The following is a 12,019-nucleotide window of genomic DNA, read 5'->3' as shown; positions in this document are numbered from 1 at the left end:
TCTTTATCACTGTCAGCGTCATATCGTGATGACATTTCTGTTGTGCCTGTAGTACCCGAGAGTTTAGTAGCTAAGGTTTTGGATATTTTCCACCAGTCGAGTGGACATTTTGGAATATCAACGATGCTCCACAAAACTTAATCCACTGTCTTGTTCCCTAAGTTGTACTTGGGGCATATAAGCTTTTTATAGAGAGTGTTGTCGCAGAAACTTCAGAAAGGGCTCATTCGATTGGAAATTGAAATGGCTAGTGCCCTTTCTAATTGTTGAAAGGGATTGGAAGGCAACTAATATCCCTTCCATGCCCACCATTTATCCAAGCACATCCAATCAAAATTGTGAGATAGCCTTTTTGTTCAAAGTAGTTGAAAGGTTCAGAAATTATACCTTTGAGGATGACAGTCCCCCCACAGCCCTAAAGGCGAGGGCTGTACGTTATGCCTTGAAAGCATAAGGTTTTTATTGAAAGCTTTATCGTAGAAACTTGAAAAAGGGCTCATTCAATTGGAAATTCAAACGGCTAAGGCACTTTTCAATAGTCGAAAGTGATTGGAGGGCAATTAACACCCCTTTCACTCACACCTTTTCCTCAAACAAAACCAATCAAAATTTTTAGACAGCCATTTAGTTCAACGTAGTTAAAAGTTTTGGAGATTAAGTCTTTAAGGATGATGACCCGCCCCCACAGCACTGAGGACAGGGGTTGTAGGTTATGCCCTGGGGACATCTAAGGTTTTTTTTATAGATATCGTTGTCGTAGAAACTTCAAAAAGGGCTCATTCGATTGGAATTGAAATGGCTGGTGCCCTTTTGAATAGTCGAAAGTGATTGAAAGGCAACTAACATCCCGTCCATGCCCACCATGTATCCAAACACATCCAATCAAAATTGTGACATAGCCTTTTTGTTCAATTGAAAGGTCCGAAAATTATATCTTGAGGATAATACTCCCCCCACAGCACTCATGGCAAGGGTTGTAAGTTATGTCCTGGGGGCATATAAGGTTTTTATTGAAAGTTTTATCGTAGAAACTTGAAAAAGGGCTCATTCGATTGAAAATTCAAACGGCTAGTGCCCTTTTTCATAGTCGAAAGTGATTGGAGGGCAATTAACCCCTCTTTCACTCCCACCTTTTCCTCAAACACATCCAATCAAATTTTTTAGATAGCCATTTCGTTCAAAGTAGCTAAAAGTTTTGGAAATTAAGTCTTTAAGGATTATATACCCCCCCCCCTCGACAGCACTCAGGGCAAGGGTTGTAAGTTTTGCCCTGGGGGCATATAAGGTTATCCATTAGAAATTATAGTCAATCCATAATAGTCAAAAGCAATTGAAAGGCAACTAGCACCCCCTCCGTACCCACCATTTATCCAAACACATCCAATCAAAATTGTGAGATAGCCTTTTTGTTCAAAGAAGCTGAAAAGTCCAGAAATTATATCTTTGAGGATGACACTCACCCCACAGTCCTCAGGTCAAGGGTTTTAAGTTATCCCCGTGGGGGATATAAGTTTTTTATTTAAAGATTTTTCTTGAAAACCTGAAATAAGGATAATTCTATAGTAAAATTACACTGGAGGTGCCCTTTTTGATAGTCAAAAATGAATAAAGGTCAACTACACCCCAGTACCCTCCTACCTTTTTCTCAACACACATCCAATAAAAATTTTTAGAATCACATTTCGTTCAACGTAGTTGAAAGTTTTGAAAATTAGGTCTTTAAGGATGACCCCCCCCCCAACACACCGCACTCAGTGCAAGGGTTGATAAGATTCTTAATGGCTAGTCTCCTTTTTAATTGTTGAAAATAATTGGAGGGCAACCAACCCCCTGTCACGCCCACCATTTACCCAAACACATACAGTAAAAATTTTGAGAGTTGATAGCTCTGGAAATTATGTCTTTGAAAATGACAGCCCTCGGGGCCACAATTGTCAGTTATACCCTGGGTGCACATATTATTTTAATAGAAAGTTATGTTGACTTCAAAAAGGGCTCATTCGATTGAAAATTGAAAGGGCTAGTGCCCTTTTTAATAGTTGATAGTGATTAAAGTTTAACTAACCTCCCTCTCATGCCCATCATGTCCTTACACACATCCATTCAATTTTGAGATATCCATTTTGTTCAACGTAGTTGAAAATTCTGGAAATTATATAATTGAAGATGATAACCCCCTTAGAGCCCCCAGGGCAACGGTCCTAAGTTATCACCTGGGGGCATAAAAGGTTTTCATGGAAAGCGTTGTTGCAGAAAATTCAAAAAGGGCTCATTCAATTGGATATTGAAATGGCTAGTGCCCTTTTCAATAGTTGAAAGTGATTTGAGGGCAACTAACCCCCTTTTCACTCCCACCTTTCCTCAAACATATCCAATCAAAATTTTTAGATAGCCATTTTGTTCAATGTAGTTGAGTTTTGGAAATTAGGTCTTTAACGATGATACCCCCGATAGCACTCAGGGCAAGGGTTGTAAGTTATTCCCTGGGGACATATAAGGTTTTTTATAGAAATCATTGTCGTAGAAACTTGAAAAAGGGCTCATTCGACAGGAAATTGAAATGGCTGGTGCGCTTTTTAATAGTCAAAAATGATTGGAGGGCAACTAACCCCTCTCACGCTCACTATTTCCCCAAACACATGGAATCGAAATTTTGAGATAGCCATTTTTCCAACGTAGTTGATAGTTCTTGAAATTATGTCTTCGAGAACAATAGTCCCTCTACAGCACTCTTGGAAAGGACTATAACTTATGCCCTGGATTTATAAGGTTTTTATAAGAAGGGACATTTTGGAAACTTCAAAAAGGATTCATTTGATTGGAAGTTGGTGTGGCGAATACCATTTGTACTAGTCGAAAGTGATATAGAAGGCAACTAACACCCCTTCCATGCCCACCATTTATCCAAGCACATCCAATAAAAATTGTGAGTTACCCTTTTTGTTCAATATAGTTGAAAGGTCAGGAAATTAGATCTTTGAGGATGATGCTCCCCTCACATCACTCATGGAAAGGGTTGTAATTCATACCTTGGCGGCATATAAGGTTTTTATTGAAAGCTCTGTCGTAAAAACTTGAAAAAGGGCTCATTCGAATGGATATTCAAACGGCTAGTGACCTTTTTAATAGTCGAAAGTGATTTTAAGGCAACTTCCATGCCCACCATTTATCCAAACACATCCAATCAAAATTATAAGAGTCTTTTTGTTCAATATAGTTGAAAGGTCCGGAAATTATATCTTTGAGGATGCTATTCCCCCCAAAGCCCTCTAGGCAAGGATTGTAAGTTATGCCCTGGGGGCAAATAAGGTTTTTATTAAAAGCTTTATCGTAGAAACTTGAAAAAAGGTTCATTCCATTGGAAATTCAAACGGCTAGTGCCCTTTTAATAGTCGAAAGTGATTGGAGGGCAACTCATCCCTCTTTCACTCCCACCTTTTCCTGAAACACATGCACTCAAATTTTCAGATACCCATTTTGTTCAAATCAAGTAAAAGTTTTGGAAATTAAGTATTTAAGTTTTATAACCCCCCCCCCTCGAAAGGACGCAGGAGACGGGAGGTAATTTGTACCCGGGGAGCCTCTAAGGTTTTTTTTTTATAGAAATCGTTGTAGGAAAAAAATTAAAGGACTCTATCAATTAGAAATTGAAAGTGCTTGTGCCCTTTTTAATAGTCAAAAGAAATTGAAAGGCAACTAGCACCCCTTCCGTACCCACAATTTACCCAAACACATCCAATCAAAATTGTGAGATAGACTTTTCGTTCAAAGGAGCTAAAAAGTCCAGAAATTATATCTTTGAGGATGACACACACCACAGCCCTCAGGGCAAGGGTTGTAAGTTATACCCTGGGGGTATATAAGGTTTTTATTGAAAGCTTTGTCGTGAAAACTTGAAAAAAGACTCATTCGATTGGAAATTGAAACAGCAATTGGCAAAGGGAGCATCTTCACGTTTTGGTGAGAAAAGATGGTTTGGAAAATGAAAGGGCTTCTCAAGGTCACATGGTAAAGCGGCTTCAAATTCTAAAAAAAAATTGATAAATTAAACAGACATATAAAAATTTTAATTTGTAAAGCTGACTAAACAGATGCGACTGCTTTTTCTTTTTAGTCACATGTAGAATTGTAAATAAAAAGAAATTATATACATAGATAAAATTAAATGTATAGACTGTAGATGTTCTTTCTCAAATCGTTTTCAAAATCTACTTTTTGTGAAGCAAAATAAAACCTGAAACATTCAACGAAGTTCATTAACATAGGGCAAAAAAAAACCTGGAATTCTTACAAAAAAAATACATAGCATAGAACTAATAGCTGGATAAGTGTAAATTTAGGATATCGTACTAAATATAAAATAAATATTGAATAAAAACCGTATAACCAAAAAAAAAAGATTTTACATCTCGACAATCACAAAGAACCACAACCAATCAATTGGAGGTTTCAGCATTAGTTCCAAAACAATAAAATCCAAAATATACTGTCCCAAAACTGAACAGCCGAATTCAACTAACTTTATTCCTCTCTTACATGTCTTATAACTTGATATTCCCATCTGAAGCCCCAGGACTATCCCTGCTTTGGTGGTAATGTATCGTTCATCATACCAGCACAGGGGAGAAGATTGACAGAAAAATATCTCTACGGGATCATTACTTGACTCACCAAACTTAAAAATAAAAGCTAAAAATCTGAATTTAAAATTTTTTTGTGGCACAAAAGAAGCCACTTATATCACCCCTGACCTCGTAATAGTTCAATCCAAAAACATATGAATGAATGATTTTTATTACCCATCTTTAACAATACAAAAAAAGTAAAAATGGAGTAGAGAGAAAATGAAAAGAAAACAACAACACATCGAACAAACGAGCAACTAAAATTAATACTTCAAAAATCAATGACGAAACTATTTACATAAAAAGACAACCATTACACAATACTAACTATAGCTTCAAACATAATATGCGTTTGGTCTAAGGATATCAGGAACTTTCCCCTCCTGGTCGAGATTACGGCAACATCGTATCCGTAACGTTCCGAAATCTGGAGGTTTTTTTGCCAGGGGGAAGGCTAAGCAGATATTTTGCAAACTTATAGAACACTGTACGGATTGTTTTTTATCATCAACAGTGAGCAAAGACCAGAAAGGTGACAAAGCTAAGATATGAGGGGTGGCAAAGGAATTGAAGATCCGTGCTAGAATGCGGCGGTTATAAAGGCGTTTGCATGATAAAATCATCCCATATACTTTTTGGACTTTCTGTTTGAGATCATTTATTAGACAGGACCAGGTAGCTTTAAGATTAGACCCAATTGGCAAACCAAGGTAAGTCATTGATGCTGCTGGAGTAACAGTATTACTACCTTGTGCAAATATGACAGGCACCAACTCTTTCTTACGACAATTAAAGACGACCACTTCACTTTTACTGGAGTTGAATTCTAGGGCTATGTTAGCATATTCATCAGACAAAACTCTGAAATTATTTTCTATGCCATTAACGGATCTACTCAGATTTAAGATGTCATCGGCATAATTAACAACAGACAAATCAATTCCACGAAAAATAAAGCACGTTTTCACCGTCTTCTGAGCCTCGATGATACTGTTATTATAAAGAGGCGGTGACGATAAAGCCCCTTGGCGAATGCCTTTTCGTACTGGTATGAGGAAATCAGATACAGTCGGGCTCTGGTTTATTAGTACCCTTACTCTAACCTTCAACTTAAAATACATGTTCCTACAAGTAGCAATTATAGATCTGTCAAGACCTCTCTTAAACGCAGAGACAAGCAGTTGGGCAGAGATACCCGAATCAAAAGCCCCGCGGACGTCGTGGCCTGCAAGCACCACGTTTTCACCTTTAGCATCTGCATCCAACAATACATTAGACAATAGGCTATGCACGTGCTCTCGGCTAATATTTCTCTTGAAACCGAACTGCGAGTCTGGCGTACTACAAACATACTTTATCTCCTCAATAACTAATAACTCTATCAATTTACAAAAAAAACGGGAGCAACGGTTATCGGGCGGTAAGAACAACATTCAGATGGGTCTTTACCTTTCCTGATGACAGGGGTGATTACACCGGTACATAAAATATCTGGCACTAGACCCCAACTAAAAATCATTTGGAGCATAAGTGCTAGATGTATTTCAAACAGTTCACTACCGAGAATCAGATGAATACCACAGATATTATCTACTCCTTTAGAGTACTTCTTTTTTAGTTTAAGGATAGCCGAACGAACATCCGACACACTCACTGGGTGACCAAGATCCGGTTCCAAAGATTCTAAAAAGAGATCAAGATCTCTCTCACACTTTCACTCCAATTCAGGATCAGGTGCAGCAAACTTGCTCGTGAAATAACTATTCCATTCACTTTCACTAAGGGCGGATTCGTTACTAGGCGCTTTAGAAGATAGATTCTTTTTGATGAACTTCCAAATTTTATTTGGATCGACTCGTAGCGACTCACTGTTTTCATCAATCACACGATAGCGATGCAAGGCGAGACATTTGGAGAACTGCCGCTTTGTATACAATCGAACACTGTTTACAACACCTTGTTTAGGACGGCCCGAATCAATCCACACACTATACCACATTTTAGGTTGGCGACACGCATTAACCAAAGCTGGGTTTTCCGACCATCCTGGAACTTCTGACCCAATTTTCACTTTACATATGCAAAAACATATACAGTTTAATTTTTTTCTTAGGACCACTTAATTAGAAAGGATAAAAAAAGGGGACGATTATTTCTGAGCAAAGTAGCTTCTCTTTTTTCAATTCAATTCAGATAGCTTTTAATAATACATTACATTTGAATAACAAACACACCCACACACAAATACTTTAAAAAAAATAAATTCTGGACCATGATCCATATTTATTTGGCCCTTTAGGACAAAACTGTTGAGGAGACATCAAAAATCACTGTTAATAACATCACGTAGTGGCGGCCCCCTGTTAAGCAGTCGGCTTGAACTCAAATTGCCTCCAAACAATTCAAATAAAAACACTAAAACTAACTTTTTTTCTGTAACTGTTTAGAATTACCGTTCTCAATGAAAGAATCCTCAGAAACTGTGATGAGATTAGCCATTTTTGGAATTTGTGGCAAGTATCGAAGTGGCAAAGATCGAAGTGGGTATAATGTATTATTTTTTGTTGTTGTTGTTGTTTAGACCAGGGCACTTCGTATCGAAGAAGTTGTCGTGGCAACTTCGAAAAGGGCTCATTCTATTGAAAATAGAAAGGGTTGATGCTCTTTTTAATACTCGAAAGTGATTTTAGGACAAATAAACCCCCTTACACTCCCACCCTTCAACGCCCATCCTCCCACGCCAACCCTCCCATTTCTGCTCTTAAAATTTAACCAAATCAAAATAGCGTCAGTGTGTCCAAGCTATCAAAGAAAGTAAACAGTTTTTTTGCGAATGGTATAAAGTTTCCATTTCAGGTCAGCTAGAGGAGGTATGAAATTAAATTAAACAGTACTATTTGTGTCCAGATTTTTAAAAGGGTGTATGTTGTTAAAAATTGCTGAAAATTTTTCTCCAGCATACAAATAGCAGGCCAAACTATAAAGTCTTAAAAAACGAAAAGATTTTAAGTATTATTTTCTTTCTCCCTGAAAAGACTATGTCAATATAAAACGAACAGAAATTAATTTAAAACACTTTTTACACAAAATAAGTTTTTCAAAGAAAAGTAAAGAACTCCATTCAACAAAAAATAAGCAAAAATAAAATCAAATAATCTACCAAGCGTGCAACTACCACAAATCAGTATCGATAAATAAATGAAACCCAAAACGATCAGAAATTACAATAATTAACCGATTCAAACTCAAAACGAGCAGAAATTAACATAAGTTTGGCGCAAAACCCCAATGCCTTTAGAAGGCCAGAACAAAATTTGCACTTTACTGAAAAAATACTAATGAATGTGCATTGTCAGTTTAATATACATATACTGACATTTAGTAATCAAAATGTTAATATTATTTGATTTATTAAAGTTATAAAAGTAAAAACATTTGTATTTTTTCATGACAATGCACATTTTGTTCTGGCCTTGGGAAGGCATACGGGTTTTGACCTGACCAAGATGGGCCCAGGATTACACAAATCCTCCATTGATACTGGAGGTCTCAGTGACTTCTTACTGACCAGTTCTAAGCCAGCTTAAGCGTTTCGGTGCAGACAAGAGAAGATGTTTGGTCTCCTTCCTACAATGGTTACCATGACCATTGCTTTTCAAGAGGCCAAAATAGTATCAATGATTTAAAAAGTAAGAAAATTGCCACTTAGAATGTTACGACGTTAAAAAATAAGCTACTTGTACAATATAGCGGCCACTACTTAAGTTGCTCATCCATTGACGCTTTTTAGAACCAGTTTCTTTCGTTAGTTTCTCTTAGCTTATCGCGAGACAAGACAAAGTGAGGTGACAGAATAGATGGGAAATATATAATTAGGTATATTTGCATGTTAAGGTGGGGGTAAAGTACTTGGACAGTTTGAAGTTAGAAAACAATCCTTCCTTCATAATAGGCAGAATAATTGTACCTTACACATTGGACATGTTGACCCTCTATACTTTACCCCCACTTCCCCCTAATGTGCAAATATATAGCCCAAATTTGTTTCTAAAGTATTAAATTTCATCATATTTTGTGATATATCATTAGGATTGAGCGCCAGAAAAACAGGTTCTACTTGGATGAAGATAAATAAAAGTTCAAAATAGGGATAAAATCCTTTTTATAGACAGTGTATAGAAAATTCACAAAAAAATACCAGATACTTCGGTCACTGTATATGTGACCGAAATATCTGGTATTTTTGTGAATTTTCTATGCACTGTCTGTCAAAAAGGATTTTATCCCAATTTTTAACTTTTATTTTATCGTCATGGGAAGGCAGTCTGGTCTCCGAAAATATCTACTTAGATGAAGAATTTGAGGCCGGCTCTATATCATACAAAGTATCAAAAATAACTATCATATCGACATTTCGACCGATCAATAAAGACAGTTTGTACTTAATTAGCAGTTTCCGAAACTCATAATTATAGGAGCAGTGGAAAATTGGACAGTGGAGTAGCGGACACAAAAGTGGGAAAATATATCTAAAATAATTAATAGCTCCATATATATATATATATATATATATATATATATATATATATATATATATATATATATATATATATATATATATATATGGCTCTATATTTTTGCGGGAAAATTGGTATTTTCTGATATTCTCGCATGAAAAAACGATCTAGATTGGTCAGAAGTCTGAAAAAAATCAAAAGTCTGAAAGTACACAAGGGTGTGTACTCTCTCCCGAACCATTCAATTTTGTCATCAATTGGGTAATGAAAAAGGCAATGCTAAACTTCGAAGAAGTCAAGGTTAGCCCTGATTTCAGTACCAACCACATTGATTTTGCCGATGATGTTGCTCTTCTTGGCAAATCCGTTTGCGAAGCCCAAAAGATGCTTCGGAAAGTCCCCAAAGTAGTTGCCCCAGTGGGGCTGAAAATTAATATTGACAAACTAAAGGTATGTCTAATGGCCCGGAAATAAACTCTAACCCTATAACCCTTAACCATACGCAGCTTGAAGTTGTCAATAAATGGAAGTATATTGGATCTTACATTAATATCAACGGCAAATGTAACGGAGAAATCCAATGCCGCATTGTATCAGCTTCCACTGTCTTTCCACATTTGTAGAAGCCGCTATGGGAAAAAAAGGAAATCCACAGAAAAACAAAGATTCTTATTTACGATGCCCTAGTCCGATCAATCTTACTGTATGGCTGCGATAAATGACCCTTAAAAGTCACCAAGGAACACGCCTTCAACACTTTTTAGCACAGATGCCTGAGGAGCATATTTGGGTTACGATTCAGCGATAAAATCCCAAATACGATCATCCGCCAACTATGTGACCAGAAGAACGACATCACATCTATCATTCGACACCACCGCCTGTCCTGCTTCGGCCATATTTGCCAAAGACCAGCCGAGACTTTCACAAACTAAAGCCTACACTGCAAACGAGCACTTGATTGGAGGAAACGACATGGAGGACAAGCCAAAACTTAGCTAAACACCGTCAAATCTGAACTTGAGCCGATTAGCGGATTCCGGGGACTTGGTTGCAGATGGGAACTTTTATGGCTTGAAATTATCACCCCACTAACTAGGTCTTTTTTGTGACCGGTTCGTGTTTATTTCTGTTATTATTTTTTTTTAATTTAGACAGAGGAGTAGGCTTGTGCGAACCCAGAGTAATTCGAATATCCGAATTTTTATAAAGAAGAATTGGAAACTCTATTGTAGATTAGATCTGATATACAGTTTATAAAAATCCAGAATAACTTCAGGGTGGCATTCCAAATTACTTCCAGCAAGTCCCTTTAGAAAAAAAGTCTCCAAAGGATCATGGATTTCAAAAAATTTATATGTTTATGCCATAGCATTTTAGAATCAATCAGTAGGCTAAGTAGCTTCACTGAGTTACAATACGAAATTTCACTAGAGAAAATTTGAAGAGGATTGGGAGGATCTTTTGAGCAATTAGACTCAAATTGCCTCCAAACAATTCAAATAAAAACACTAAAACTAACGTTTTTTCTGTAACAGAAAATTTTACTCTGAAGGTGACTTTTTAAACTTGTTTTCTTACATTCAAAGCCTTTTCCATCAGATTCTGATGCACACAAAATGAAGAAAGTGTTTGGGGATGGATTCTTTGAAACAACCAGAGACATATTTCCCTGTAAGTGAAGTCCAGATACCTGTGGTGAAGTGGGTTCTAAAAATTCAAAAATCTACAGAGTCAACAAAAAACACAAAAAATCAAAACTATTAAGACTGAAAAAAAATACATATCTTTCAAAATGTTTTGAAAGTTTACAGAGTTAAAAACAGAAAAAACAGTATATCTTTGAATAGATTTCAATAGGACAGCTAATTTTATTTTCAATCCCTCTTTTCTCTTTCATGGTGATACTTATATTATATTAGGTGAGACTTATATTAGCTTATAAGATTAGTTATTCTATTGGAACGAAAGAGCGAAAATGAATCATCAAAAGATAAAAAACTATATCTTGGCATGAATCAGGCCAGAAGTAAATGAGAGGAAATATTGCAAAAAATATGTGGACTTATTATAACTAGAAGAGATGTAACAAGAAAAACAAATTCAGGGTAATCTGGCCACACATAATGACACCGCCATCAGCATTCGGGTTCTTTTTAATCGTTTAAAAAAATTTCCTTTTTTACAAAGAGTCAGGCTGAAGTAAATTGCGTGCAGATTTATTTGCTGGGTTTTACTTTTTTTTTATAGAGACCATGCACATATTTCAGCCTCAAAATTTCTATTGAAGTGTGAAAAATAAATACGTTGTTTTAATTCACATTTCATCGGCTATAAGCGAATTGTTAAATAAAACAATATTTAGGCTATCACTAATAACTAGTCAAAGGTGACTGATAACTGGTGATTGAAAACGGAACTTTTAAGAGCTCATGATCGATTTCTTACAGGCAGAAAACACGTTTGTTTGGTATAAATTAAAACGGACTATGATTGTTCGTTTCGATTTTTTTTTTCATCGTTTTTCACTTTGTATTAAAAGGATTCATCTCTCTGAGGAAAACGTGACTTTCATCTTTTTTTAAATCCAATGAGACTCCCTATGTTCTTCTAGCTAAATATTTAAAACAACTCGTTCCTAAACAGACAAGAAACTTTTGACTTCATCTGCACAAAATGAATCCAGTACTTTTTTTTGAATTTAGTGCTTTCAGTAAATTAATATTCTACACTAAAAATTTCTGGTAGGCAGTTCAGATAATAACAGCCAATTTTCTGCTTCTTTCAAATTCACCCTGAAATCAAAATAATAGACAGACTTATTTCTTTATCTCTTAATTTGAAGAGAAATATACACTATATATATGGATTATAAAA

At 36.2% G+C, this 12,019-nt stretch overlaps 1 protein-coding gene across 2 annotated transcripts in view; it reads right to left on the bottom strand.

Moving 5' to 3' along the window:
- The window catches only part of LOC148948148 (uncharacterized), a 374,053-nt gene that overhangs the window by 122,856 nt on the left and 239,178 nt on the right, over positions 1–12,019 (bottom strand). The gene's annotated exons all lie outside the window — the stretch shown is intronic.

Source organism: Artemia sp. Qi Xiang Cuo, chromosome 10 (assembly GCF_049724085.1).
Source record: "Artemia sp. Qi Xiang Cuo chromosome 10, ASM4972408v1, whole genome shotgun sequence".
Taxonomy (NCBI): domain Eukaryota; kingdom Metazoa; phylum Arthropoda; class Branchiopoda; order Anostraca; family Artemiidae; genus Artemia; species Artemia sp. Qi Xiang Cuo.
The sequence above is the reverse complement of the archived record's forward strand: the minus strand, read 5'-3'. Positions and strand labels throughout refer to the sequence as shown.